The sequence below is a fragment of the Castor canadensis genome, chromosome 2 (assembly GCF_047511655.1).
Source record: "Castor canadensis chromosome 2, mCasCan1.hap1v2, whole genome shotgun sequence".
Taxonomy (NCBI): Eukaryota; Metazoa; Chordata; class Mammalia; order Rodentia; family Castoridae; genus Castor; species Castor canadensis.
Window position 1 is genome coordinate 135556536 of NC_133387.1, and position 14387 is coordinate 135570922.

Genomic DNA, 14387 nt, shown 5'->3' on the forward strand with positions numbered 1-14387 from the left:
TATTGAGACAATATATTTAATCTGAAGAGTTTCAAGAAATGAAATTCTAGTGCTCTACAAGTCTTTCTCCTCATGCCCACAGGGCTCTTTCTACATATAGTAACCAGAACTGAATGAAAAGAAATAAAAGCACTGAGTTGCCATTTAAAAAACATTTGCAGCTTGCTTGCTTTATTTATTTATTTAATTCATTTATTCATATGTGCATACATTGTTTGGGCCATTTACCCCTCCTACACCCCATCTACTTGCTCTCCCCCCAAACCCCCCTTCCACTTCCAGGCAGAACCTGTTCTGCCCTTATCTCTAATTTTGTTGAAGAGAAGACATAAGCATAATAAGGAAGACAAAGCGTTTTTGCTAGCTGAGTTAAGGATAGCTATACAGAGAGATTCCTAGCATTGCTTCCATGTACAAATATGTTACAATCCAAATTGATTCATCTCTAACTGATCTTTACACTGGTTCCTGATTCCCTTCCCATGTTGACCTCTGTCGTTAAGGGTTCTGTGTTAATTCCTCTGGAGTGGGGACATCCAATGCTTTCATGTTTTGTGTTTCTTACCTAACCCCATACCTCCCATGTGTGCTCTCCGCTTATCATGTGCTCCAAGTCCAACCACATTGCTGTATTTGCCCTAGATCTGAAGTCTGCATATGAGGGATTTGACATGCAAAAGCGATACAAATAAAGAAAACTGTTTCTCTAAAAAAAGATATTCAAGTTTCAGTAGAAAGGCAAAACATTTTTAAGTGTAAAAGAAAGAAGGATAAAAATGTTTAGGCTTTTAAAATACTTCAGGAAAAAGAGAAAGGAGGGAGAAGTTTATATAGACAGTTAAAAGTTAGAAACAGAAAGAAGACAAAAATATAGCAGAATATTGACAGCTATTATGTCTCAGTGGTAAAAAAGGACAAAAATGATGTAATATCCAATAATACCTGATATCAAGGTGCATTAAAGAAAAAACCTTTAGAAAGTAAAGGCACATGTGTCAAAGTACCTATCTACACACACACACACACACACACACACACACACACACACACTTATATGTATTTATCTGTTTTAGCTAATAATCTTATTTCTGAAAATGTACTCCAAGGAAATGATGCAAATGACTAAAAAGAATATACCAGGAGGAGGTATTTACAGAGTTCACTAAGTGTAAAGAAATAGTAGGTAGCCCATAGTAGAGTATCAGATAGCCTCTCAAAACTGCCATCTCACCTTGAGAACTGTGAGAAACATAAAAAGTACATACAGTAGTGAAAAGGCCAGATCAGTGTTGCATAAATACTAAGACAACTGCTATTTAAGGAACACAATTTTGAGCCAGATGCCAATGGCTCACGCCTGTAATCCTAGCTACTCAGGAGGATCATGGTTTGAAGCCAGCCCTGGGCAAAGTTTGTGAGACCCTATTTTGAAGAAACCCACCACAAAAAAAGGGCTGGTGGAGTGGCTCAAGGTGTAGGCCCAGAGTTCAAACACCAGTACTATAAAAAAAAAAAAAGAAGCAATTTTGTATATGATAAAGACTAGTAGGCAAAATGCAAAAATAAAAATTATATTTGCATTACAGTTGAGAAATTAAAAGTGATTTTCCCTAAAACATCCATTTTTTCCTACCAGTCAGATGGATACACCTAATTAGAAAACATTAATACCTAAACTTATGACTTAAACTTTAATATTTTAAAATATGCATTCAAATTAAAATACTATCATTTCTATAAAATTATGTCACACATATTTTTGAAAAAAATTCATTTAAAATCAGAAGCAACAAAATGAGGAAAAAATATATTAGCCAATTCAAAACTGTCAATTACCATATCATCAGTACATTTTAAAAAATTTATTTCATTTCATTCCTTAACAGTAAACCTGGTAATGATCTCAAAAGAAAGCTCAAAAGCAAAATAATTACTCAGAGAGAGTAGAATAAACTTGAAATAGGTTGAATTTATTCTTTTTAACATTAAGATAAAAATTTTATAGACAGCTAGAGTAATAAATAAGTACATGTGTAAAGCGTGTATCTATCCATATGTTTTATATATATGCATATGATTCATTTCCTTACATTATCTTCTGTCTTATAAAGATACTAAAATACTTAACCCAAATAACAATTTAATTTCACTGTGATAAGAATGATTAATAAAACAGCAACATACTTACTCCAGGAACAATAAGCAGGTATAATCTCTCTAGGGTAGCAACAAATGCTCCATAAAGGTTTTTCCAAGGCATCTTCACAGCTAATTTACCTAAAGAAACAATTTCATCCTTATGTCCTTATTTGACAGCTCAAGAGAATATGAATTTCTCACTTTCAAGTAGAAGTATAACAAGACTCCATGAATACTTTATGTATATCACTCAGAAAAAATGAAGAACCCCAAACATTAAAGTTTACAAAGATATCTTTACACGTAAGTTTATATGTATCTTTTGATATTACAATTAAATATTCACATTATACTTAATACTTTGTGAAACTTTTGATAGCTATTCTCTCACTTAATATTTCAAAACTGTAAGATAAATGAAGTAGCTATTATTCCAATTTGGGAGAAAAAGGAAAAACTCAGTACCAGAGAGGTTAAACTAACTGCTTGAGTCCACTCAGGCAAAAACTTCCACTTCCAAGATAGATGAACTATGGCCCTAATATTATTAACCTGCCTGGGAAAAAAGCCTATACAGGACAGAAGAGAGAAGACAGCTCAATTTTGAAATGCGTAAAATCTGCCTTGGGTGTCTTCTCATCTTTCTTTCTTTATCCTTTTCCTATTTGCTAGTGTCCTTCTTTCCAAGTCTCTCAGCAGGGAATGACCCTGTCGCCTCAATAGCACTATAGCAATTCTGCCCAAACCTTACCTACCCCTAAAATTTTCCATGTTCCAAAAATAAAATACCTTCTTCCTCATTATTAATTTTGAATAATGCTACTTTTAATGTGTTGGTTCTCTTGATACTGCTCATCAAGACATTTAGGAGAAAAGAATCTTGACTTAGCTCATACATGAATGAGTCACACTAGAATCACTAGCATTTTTAAATGAAGATGCTCAAAGTTCACAGAATTGATAATATACCAAGCTGAAGAAGAAATGATGTTATGTAAGGGAGATTATTCTGGTCACCTGGTTAGGGATGTAATCAAGCCAGTTTTACCTGGGAATTTACTCCCAGGGTTAATACATCAAATTATTTCTCCATTATAAATTCCAGCCTGGCACCAGTGGCTCACACCTATAATTTAAGCTACTGTGAGGCAGAACTCAGGAGAAATGTGGTTCAAAGCCAGCCTGGGCAAAAAGTTCATGAGACCCTATCTTGAAAATATCTAATGCAAAACAGGGCTGTTAGAGTGGCTCAAGTGGTAGAGTACCTGCCTAGCCAGTACAGATGCTCTGAGTTCAAACTCCCATACCTCCAAAATAAAAAAAAAAATTAAAAAATTTAATTTCTTTTTGACTTGTAAACCTCTGAGTTTTTTAAATGGTTCTGAGGTCAGGGGAAGTCTAGAGGTATACCAGTCTAGAAGTATACCAGTATACTTCACTGTCACCTTTAAGTCTGATATTTTTTATTGGATATCATCTTTACTAATTTTGGATATTATTTATAGTCATCTCTTAACAAAACTTGATTGCCTTTTTTAGTGGTAAGATGAAAATGTAGGAAATGCTCCTTTAACTAATTTAATAAAACAGGACTATCTTCCCTAAATCTTTTTTCTGTCCCTTTATTGTAATTCATTATGTCTTGTATTTCAAAAAGGTCTTGGAATTCAGTTAGTTGTACTACTGTCTCCCTTTATAAATCAGAAATAATTACTTTTTTTTTAATTTGAGTAAAAGGATAAGTCAGGGGCAACTTCAAATATAGCCAGCTCTTAGAAAATCAAATCATACTTGAGCTTACTTAGCCAAAATGACTCTACAGGTTAAGTGGTAACACTTCAACCTAAGCAGAAATTTAATAACTAATATGAATGCTCCTAAGAAGGGCAAAATGAGGAAAATATGCTTGCAACCTTATATGTAATGGGACTCTTACAACTCAGTGAGTAAACCTGGAGAAGCTAGTAAATCCTTTTGATACGTTAGAAGCAAAAAGAACAGATGTTAGGCCATTATGAAACCTCCTTGGTAAGAATATAGAGAATAAGGCAAAATTTCCTTAGTTACTATAACTCATCCACTACACTGGAAATACAATTTTAATCTACGTCCTAATTTTAAACCTGTACAACTTCCTGGAAGACAAAGATATCATATTCACCCTTGCCTCGCCCACAGCTACCTGGGTAGTCTTGTACATAGCATGTGCTTATAAATATTTCAGAACGGAAAGGATGAGTGAATGGTAATATCTTCTACATGCTGGGATGCTGACTGAGCATGCAGAACAGCAATGCCTCCAGAGCACTGCCCATGTGACAGTCAGCACTACAAACCAGAAACATGTATTTCTAAACATTTGATCTCATTCTCATTTTTATATTCCAGAAACAATTTTCACACCAAATAAATGAAAAACCCCATTTCAAAGTAAAACCTCACCAATCTAGCAAAACAGGGAAAGGAGGTTAGCTTGAATTCACAGAGAATATAAATCAGAAATATTTTACAATTAATTTTTTAAATTTTTATTTTCAGTACGTTAAATTTACTCATAAAAACATTCTAAAAATGTACAATTTTTCCTTTTTAACAAAGTATAATAAAACATAAAAATCCCAAAAACAGAATACTTGACATTTACAATTCAAAATCAAATTAGCAGAATATTAAATATTGACAAAACTGTATCTTTTAAAAACATTTATAAGTTACATGCAATTTTGTAGAACTGACAAAAGAATGACTCAAAAATGGGGAGAATTTTCCCTCATTTGTAAAAAGAAAATATGCCCAATAGAAGCTGTGAAGTTTTTCAGGCTCAGTACCAACGCCTCAGCCGTGTGCATATTCAAAACTGACGATGCCAAGGGTTCCCCATAGCCCACGAGAGCCAGAGAGGGGACTGGGGCCACTGCCCCCTTGTGTGTCAGTGACCTGGACCTTTGGCCTCCACCAGCACAGTATAGGGTTTTCTAGAATATTGCGAGTATTGATTAAAGATGCCTACTTTCACTCAGACCCTGGCCTGCTCAACAGTCCAGCCTCTTCCAGTGCCACCTGACATGACCTTCGGGAGCTTGGAGAGGACAGCTGACCCTGCTCAGTTCCATGGGACCATCCTCAGGGACGAAGCTGGGCAGGGGGACAGTTTCCCTTACCACCTGTAAGCTTCAGCAGGTAGTGCTGCCACACCACAGTTAATTTTCACCAAAATTCCACCTAGGCTATCCCAGGGTTCAGTCTGTCTTCTAAGTATGTACATCCTGTGTCCCCTGCCCCACAATTCTATTTATACTTAATTTTCATAAAATATTAACATAAATTGAGAAAAATAAGCGTCATTCCTATCTCTAGCACGATTTCTAAGTTTTAGATAAATTTTAACGTTGTGGCATGCCATATACAGAGAGGGAAAGAACAATTCTAATTATACTTAATTTTCATAAAATATTAACATAAATTGAGAAAAATAAGCGTCATTCCCATCTCTAGCACAATTTCTAAGTTCTTAGATAAATTTTAACATTGTGGCATGCCATATACAGAGAGGGAAAGAACAATTAACTAATTTGAGTGCTGCTGTGTGCCAGGAGCTTCTTCTCATCTCAGTCTAGCCGCAAAGACACAGATGCACTGCTGTTGGATAGTGCACTCTACTCTAAGAGGATTAAACTGATGCTTGAGGACATTAAGAAACTGGAAATTTCTCAGTTTTTTCCTGTTTTCTTCATTTTTCAGAAACCTGAAACTTTAATGAAAAAACATTTAGTCACTACATAAACTCAAGATAAGCACAATAGGATAAATATAAACCTAACTGGGGGAAGGGGTGTTGATTGGCTTTTAGTTCAGTAGAAAGAGTGCAAATGACTTACTGAAGTAAGAGTAAAAAGTTCTGACTTACCTGTTAATATTACCACAATACTATAAGGGTAGACTGTCAATTCATTATTTTCAAATATAAAAATATTCACTAGATAGCTTGTTCATGTAAGGCCTTATTTACCTGCAAAACATGTAAAGATAAGTTTGAAAAGAAATTCCTGTAAGAAAAATGCATAGTACAAAACTATACAGTCAAATTAAGTGAAAGAAATTCCCATTCTCCAAAAGATACTATTTTGATCATTAGGAAAAACTTCTGAATCTTTAATCTCAGATTTTCCTATGGCAAATAGTTAAAACAAGTTATCCTGCTGTTAGTGACACAAATCACTTTATCTGACACCTGGTACCAGATGGCCTAGTAGCCAAAAGTTTCTTAAGTGCTTACTAAATTAACTGAAATTTTACCGTAGCTTAAAAAAAACTTACCAGAGCATGTTCTATCCTCTGTAGATTATCAAAAGTCACACTACATATAAAAAAGAGGAAAAAAATAGAATTAACACACCGGTGTCTGTCATAATGCAGTACCAAACACTAACAATACAATCCTAAGAGCTAAGAATACATGGTGAAGGAAGGGCCCAAAGACCAAATGTTCAGAGAGAAGGCTGAAATCACAGTATGCCTATACTGAAGAGCAAAAATACAGACAGACACAGCGGAAATGTTCACAGAACACCCAGAGTAGTGCAATTTTAAAGGGGTGTGTGTGTTTATGTATTTGTATCCATAGCATCAACAAAGACGAAAATATGCAATTTTCAGATTCTCTAAAATAAACTGTTAAGAGCTGCAATAAAGGAAGAGAAGCAGGTAAGAAGCCTCACGAAAAGCCAGAAAACACTACTACATTATGGTAAGAGAGAAAGGAGAGAGTTCAGTCAGGCAGCTTCTATAAACTGAACATAAACTAAAACCTAAAATAAGGCAGTAAGTTCAGGGTCAAAGGTGTGGGGTCATAGTAAAGAAAGATCTGGGAGGCAGAATTGACGGAGGTTGTCACTGCCCAGATGTCACAGCACCAAAGTAATCATGGAAAACAGATACGTGTTCAGCATTTGGGGGAAAAAACCTTAAGCATTACATCCTCTAAAGTTACACAGAGCAAATATTTATGGTTTGATTCTTTACACAGAATTGTACAAAATTACAATTGGGACCTCTGTTCAAGCCAGGGGAAGGGATCTGCACAGCTGTTAGTGCCTACTTTAAGCCATTCAACTAGTTAGCAAGGCCTAAGGTCCATATGAAGACTTGCGAACCTGACTCTCCCTCCAAGAGACTCTTGACTGGTGGGTCAAGTTCGCCAAGGGTGCTCAGAAGTCGTCTGCATCATAGCTGGTAAGGAACTAACACAAATGTGTGCAGTATCAAATCATGAATGTCCTTACAAAAAGAGGGCTGTTGCTACTGCACTGATCTCTGGTGCTCTGAAGAAGTAATGGGTGATATTTAAGATGTGGAATACTGAATATTACTAATATGGCTAATAAAGTGAAAGTAGTGTATTTAAAAAACCTACAGGGAGATTTTAAGTAACTGTCACTGGGTGATAGATTAAGAACGCCTTTTTTATTAATGGTTTTCAGTATTTCTAGTTTTTATATTATATACTACTTTTTTGGCAATTCTGGAGTTTGAACCTAGGGCCTCATGCTTGACAGGCAGGCACTTTATCACTTGGGCTGATGCACAGATGATGCACGCAAGAATTTTCAGGTGTTCAGGGTTCTTGAGCATTGCCTGAGGGTGGAGATGTCTCTCAGGTGCAGACAGCCATTTCCTGGGAAGGAGAAGTGTCTCCTGGACCACTTATCATCTCCATGATGGCTTATCACCTTTTGGGACCTCCTGCAGTCCCTCCTTCAGAGTCATGCCTCCAAGCCTTTTCTGCTTTAATTAGTTTTAAGACAGTCTTGCATTTTTGCCCAGGGCTCGGTTCAAACATTACAGGCATGATCCACCAGGCCTAGACTGTTTATTGGGATGAGGTCTCAACAGCTTTTTGCCTGGGCTAGCCTCAAACCACAATGCTCTTCATCTCTACCTCCTGGGTAGGGGGAATTATAGACATGCACACCATGCCCAGCCTCAGATACGACTTTTATGTGGAATGGTGATACAAATTATAATAAGGGACGTGGAAAATAAAATAAAGGTAAATCCTAAGGTCAGTATGACCTCAATATTTTTATGTAAATTCTTCCTATACCTAATATCTACCTTACCAACAGATACACAAAAATAACGAAGATCTATTTCTGCTATCCAGAACCTAACAAATGCATACTTTGCCTCTAAAAACAGTGCATGTGACCTAACAGTAATTTAGCAATCTCATTCTGTAATTATTTGCAGTGAAGGAGGAGCCTCAAGTCCTAATGTAAAGAGAAAAGGACGAACAGCAACAGCTTTCAGATTAAGACCAACCTCAGGCAAAGAGATAAAAGTGAATTCGTTCCTTCAACTGTATTTCCACACCACCACCAATTAGTCTCACAGACACTGATGCAGCAGTTTCATTACATATCCTATGATAAATGCCCAAAAATTTTGGGGTTTGGGGAAGGGAGAGCAGTGTCTGGGTATATAGCCCAGCCTGCCTCAAACTCACCATTCTCCTCCTCAGCTTCCTTACTTGGGACTGGGTAAGGAATCCCAAGCTTCCTTACTTGGGATTGACCACAAGTTTACGTTTAACCAAGTACCTTAGAGAAGTTTTCCTTCATGGAAAAAATAGTAATTGTATACACATACAAATAACTTTACTGTTGTTGCTAAATCAGCAGGTCAAAAACACACAGCAGCCACAGCAAGTTTCTAAAAACACAGAAAGGCAAATATTTGTGTCTAATCTTTAAAAAGGGGGAGGGGGTCAGAATGACCTATGATGAAAGATGGATACACTTGACTGCTAACAAGGAAACCGCTAAAGCCAATCCCACCATCAGGTGGCTCTTAACCTCATTAGGGCCAAAGACACCAAAGTACAGACAGGAAGGAAAGCTCTGTGGCCTCCTGAGTAGGACTGGCAGGCCTAAAGGATAAGGAAAGCTACAGGTATAGCCTTGCTTCACAGGAGCTCCCACATGTTGCTTAAACACTGGATGAGCACATGCTGCTGGAAAGTGACACATAAACATTCAAAACCCATCTTGAATGATTGCCTTAAAAGGGTAAAAAAAAGAGTAAGAAACAGCCCTAAAAGGGTAAACCCCACTCAAAATTTACCTAATAAACTGGGTGCCCATAATCCTACCTACTTGGGAGGCTGAGATAAGGAGGATCACAGTTCAAGGCCAGGCCAGGCAAACCGTTTACAAAACCCCATCTCTAAACAGAGCAAAATGGACCGGAGATGTGGCACAAGGATAGAGCACCTGATTTGCAAGCATGAAGCTGAGTTCAAACCCAGTATCACCAAAAAAGAAAAGAAAAATTATCTAATACATAATCTGTGTTAAGGAGCTACAAGGTAGAAATGAGAGCAAGGGGTAGAATCACCTTAAAGAAAAACATAAAGTTTCTAAATTACAGAAAAGCAAGTTATTGTATTTATGAAGAAAAATCAAATGGCACTGACATGTAACAACCCTGCCTAAGTCCAAGGATGCCTTTAAAATGACCTACAAAATGTAGGAGATATAGTGATGGTTAAACACCTCCCACCAAAAATTTCTCCAAATTTCCAGCTCATGCTGTATTTTAAGTTCTTAACACTTTAAGCTTATCTAAATCCAACCTAACTATGAGCTCCTTACCTCTTTTCCTCACAGTATGTACTCAGTAAAGGTTGACTTGACTTAGAATGCATTTAACACCGGGGTGCGTGGATACAGCTACAATAGGAATGCAAACCTGGAGGTGGAGGCAAGAGGACGAAAAGTTCCAGGCTGGCCCTAGCAAAGTGGGAGAGACCGCCTTTCTTCTCTGCCGGTCCCTCCCCGGGCCCTTGATGAGGGAGGCCAGGTCCTCTCGATGGGAGCTTGCTGGGGCAGATGAGCGCGAAAGGCCATTTCCTTTCCCGCGGTCGGTCACTCGGCGGGGGCGGTGGCCGCAGGGACGCGGGGACCGGACAGGGCGGCGCGGGCGGGTCCCGCCTCCTCCAGAGCCCACGGCGGCCACCGGACTTGGCCCCCGCACCTGCCGCCCCAAGCCCTCGCGCTTACAGCCACATGGTCCCCCAGGAAGCGGCGCAGCAGGTCCGCGACCGCCGACTCCAGCACCACCCGGGGGCCCAGGCAGCCGAGGGCAGGCGGAGGAGCAGGAACCCCGCGGCGTGAACGACGGACCCGGCACAGCGCCCAGTCCACCCCGCGTGGGGTCGCGCGCGCCCGCCAGGGGCCATCAGTGCGCAGGCGCGCGGGGTCGCCCCGCCCCCTCCCCTCCGCCCAGCCGTTACCCACGGCAACGGACGCCGCGTCCGTCCTGGGGCCGAGTGCGCTGGACGCCGCCGCCCTGCCCGGGTCCCACTCTGCCTGCCGCGAAGCCTAAGGCTCCTGACGGTGCTCGAAAAGCCACTTTGATCACTGAAAAGCGGGAAGGGGGAACAGCACGCATCAAGATGGCAGGTAGAAAACGACCCGATATGCGTTGCCTAAAAACGCATTGTTTCTCCCTTCCCTGACGTTCACTCTGAGTTAATTCACAAGCCATTTCTTTTCATTTTCTACCCATTAGGGAAATAAAAGCAACCTTTATTTTTATTCATGAGCTGTGTGTTACCTGTAGTTTATATATGGCTATGCTGTCCCCGAACTGTCTGCTAAAGCTGGTAAAATTTCATCTCCCACTGACAAACCGATTCTCTCTTAACAGAACTCTAGGCTTTTTTCCCCCTCTAAGGTATATTTTCCTAAATACTTTGAAACGGATGTTGACATACAGTGAACTTGTAAGACATGCTAAGATGACTTACAGTCACAAGCATTTGTTAAATGTTTTGCTGCAAGGTTGACATAAGGTAGGAAAGAGTAGGTATGTATTATTCCTAAAGCAACTAGGCTTGTGCAGGATTCAAAAGAAAAAAGTCATTTCTTAAATTTAAAGTTCACTTGAGATGAAAGAAAGGAAAGTCAAAACAATTTGCAATCAGAGTTACATAAAATCTAAGACAGAAAGATAAGATCAGAATACTAGCCAGTACTAATGACATCCACCTCAAGTTGTAAAATTCAGCTCAAGATTGCTTAGTACAAATTATGCTGTCACATATTAATAAAAGCTTTTAAATATTGCTATATTCCATTTTCAGCTTGTTTTGAGGAAGTGACTTGCATCCTTCCAGTAATGCCATAAAACTTCCATGTATCTCTAGGAAATTCAAAAATTTACAGTCCCAATTTAAAACAAGCATAACTAATGCCAAGAAGCAACAATATCACCCTTAAGTACAGCACTATATGAGAAAGAAATCGAATGCAGAAGCTAAGTAAGATGAACATTCTAGGAATTATCATTCTTGCTGGTGCCATTGGCTCAAGCTTCTAATCTTAGCTTCTCAGGAAGATCACATATCAAAGCCAACCCTTACCAAATAGGTCTTGAGACCCTATGTAGAAAAAAATCCATCACAAAAAAGGTCTGGCAGAGTGGCTCTTGCCTAGAGCACCTGCCTAGAAAGTAAAAGTCGCTGAGTTCAAACCCCAGTACTACCAGGAAAGAAAAATGGGAAAATTAGGAGACACCTTTTAAGAAGTAACAATTCTTAATTTTTTTTTAAATTCTCTTCATTTTGGGGAAGTACTGGGATTGAACTCAGGGCCTCATGCTTACTGGGAAGTGCTCCGATATTTGAGCCACGCCCCAGTCCTTTTTGCTTTTAGTTTGTTGTTTCAGATAGGGTCTTTAGCTTTTACCTGGACCAGCCTTCCTAGTAGCTAGGGTTAAAAGAGTGAATTACCATGCCCTGGAAACCCCTTAATTCCCCCCCCCCACCGTTACCCAACTGGAGAAGCTAAGTAAAAGCCATGACACTGTGAACATTATGAAAACTTAGGAAGGCTAACAAGAGACGGAAGTGGGTAGCACAGTATTAGTGGCAGAGGGAAGCTTAAAGAGCAACTGGTTAGTCCAACACCTACATTTGACAGCTTGAAGCACAAAGTAGCAGAAAGAATTAAGGGACTGGCCCAATGTCAACAAGTTAGTTCCTGTGATTTTCGCAGAACTCAGAAAGTAGAATCCAGAATTGAAGCTTACTAAAAAACAAAACAAAAATGAAATCAAACAACAACAAAAGAACAAGAAAGAAAAATGAGCAAAATTAAAAGCCAAACAGAAAAAGCACAAACAACCTAGCTATGTGTGTCTAGCAGGTCACCAACCAAGAGCTCCCTGCACCATGTGAACAAAACTCCAACCCATGCCACCTCCTGATAAAACTCCCTCACAATGGCTCCTTTTGAGGTCAAAGCAAGAAATGGACATCAGGGCTGGGTCCAATGCACAATGTGTTTCTCACATTTGGGCCCCTAGAACCTACCTTTTTCACTTTGATTTAAAAAAGTTCCAATGTCTCTGAGATTTTCCCAGATGAGGTGGACACCTTTGCTGGGCTTGCTAGGCACCGGTCAGGGTCAGCTGGGCACCGGTGGGATGAACTTCTGCCCAGCCCCTCCGTCACTGTTTCAGTACACACCGGGGGGACCCTTCCCTATGGTTGTGTGAAGGTCCCCGACACTCATTTCCACTTGCTCTCCATCGTCTTGCTGTACTTGATGCACTTTGTTATTAAAAGGTTGGTGGTGGTGTGCATTTGAGCTGGGCAGACAGCAGCAAATTCTGAGAATGTTGGCTACTAACCGTCTGGTCACCTCTCTCCAGCGCTGCCTCCTGTTGGGTGTAGCACCTTCCTTTACAGCCTGGCTTTGCTCAGGGGGGAGGGCATTTTCCACAGGAGACTGGAGCTCAGCTGACTTGCTTCCCTCAGGGTCCACTGGAGCAGAAGGGGAGACTCTGATGGTACTAGAGATTTTCCTCCATGGGTTGAAGAGGGGACTGGTGGTAATGAAGGTTTTTGTTCTGCCCTTCTTGGATGAGTTGTCATCCCCGGCCAGATGATTACCTTCTACCACATCCTGCCTTTGTCCAGAGGGAAGGGTGTTTTCCACTGTGGACTTGAGCTCAGCTGACTTGCCTCCCTCAGGGTCCTCAGGAGCAGGTGGGGGGACACTGGTGGAGGAGGGGACCTTCCTCTTCAGGTTGAAGAGAGGACTGGTGGTAATGAAGGTTCTTGTTCTGCCCTTCCTCTCTGGGTTGTCATCCGTGGGCAGATGATTTCCTTCCATCACATCCTGACTTTGTCCAGGGGGAAGGGTGTTTTCCACCGTGGACTTGAGCTCAGCTGACTTGTCTCCCTCGGGGTCCACAGGAGGAGGCTGGGGCACGCTGTTGGAGATGGGGACCTTCTTCTGCCGGTTGAAGAGAGGATTGGTGGTCATGAAGGTTCTTGTGCCACCCTTTTTCACTGAGTTTTCATAATCCTGGGACAAATGATTAAATTGCGATGTCAGGAAGAAGGGACGAGAAAGAGCAGGAGCACTGGCTGTCCTCCTTAGAGGGGGAGAACAGGTGGAAAGATCTGTGGGGTAAGGGCAAGGTGTTACTCCAGGTTGTACAGGACCAAGTTGGATAGGGCCATCAGCCTGCTTGCGTGCCTGCTCTTCAAACAAAAGGTAAAATGCAGTGGCTTCGTTTATTTCTTTAGTTTGCAATGATTGCAGAATATCGCTAGGATCAAATCCTATAATAGCCATTGCTGAGATTATGTTGGGGTCCGGGGTTTCAGACAGGGTTTGGATAGGAGGACTGGGAGGACCTTTGTGGAGCCAAGCGTGCTCCAGGATCTCCTCCACCGTGGGCCTCCTGCTGGAGTCAAAAGAGAACAACTGAGCCAGGACATTTTGGCACTCAGCAGACACCTGCTGTGGCACGCAGTACGCTGCGCTTAGCACTTTGTTGCGAATGTCCTTAAAGGTCTTGCCCGAGTTGGGGGACATTCCCACAACCATATAATATAGTACTCCTCCTAGGCCCCAAGCATCAGCCTTGGGCCCATGGTACTTCTCGTGAAGGAACATTTCAGGCGCCCGGTATGACCAAGCGCCACATTCCTCCGACAGCTCCTGCCCTACCTCGAACCTGGTGCTCATTTGGAAGTCACAGAGTTTGACTGTGTAGTCGTAATCCAATAGGATGTGACACGGATTAACATTAAGGTGTGCCACGCCCTGCTGGTGGCAATAAACCAATCCATGAGCAATTTGTCTGAAAAAATTACGGGCCTCAGTCTCCCCGAGGGAGCGGCAAGTCTTGACGTATTGATCCAGGCTCCCCCGACTCGCGTACTCAAGGAT

At 40.8% G+C, this 14387-nt stretch overlaps 1 long non-coding RNA gene across 1 annotated transcript; it reads right to left on the reverse strand.

The window, feature by feature from the left end:
* Window positions 1-1949: 1949 nt before the first annotated feature.
* Window positions 1950-10364, reverse strand: LOC141420797 (uncharacterized). The gene is made up of 4 exons (XR_012445445.1): window positions 9792-10364; window positions 6457-6496; window positions 6047-6148; window positions 1950-5890 (listed from the first exon to the last, which is right to left on the reverse strand). It is a non-coding gene; the product is annotated as an uncharacterized lncRNA (long non-coding RNA).
* Between the last annotated feature and the right edge of the window lie 4023 nt (window positions 10365-14387).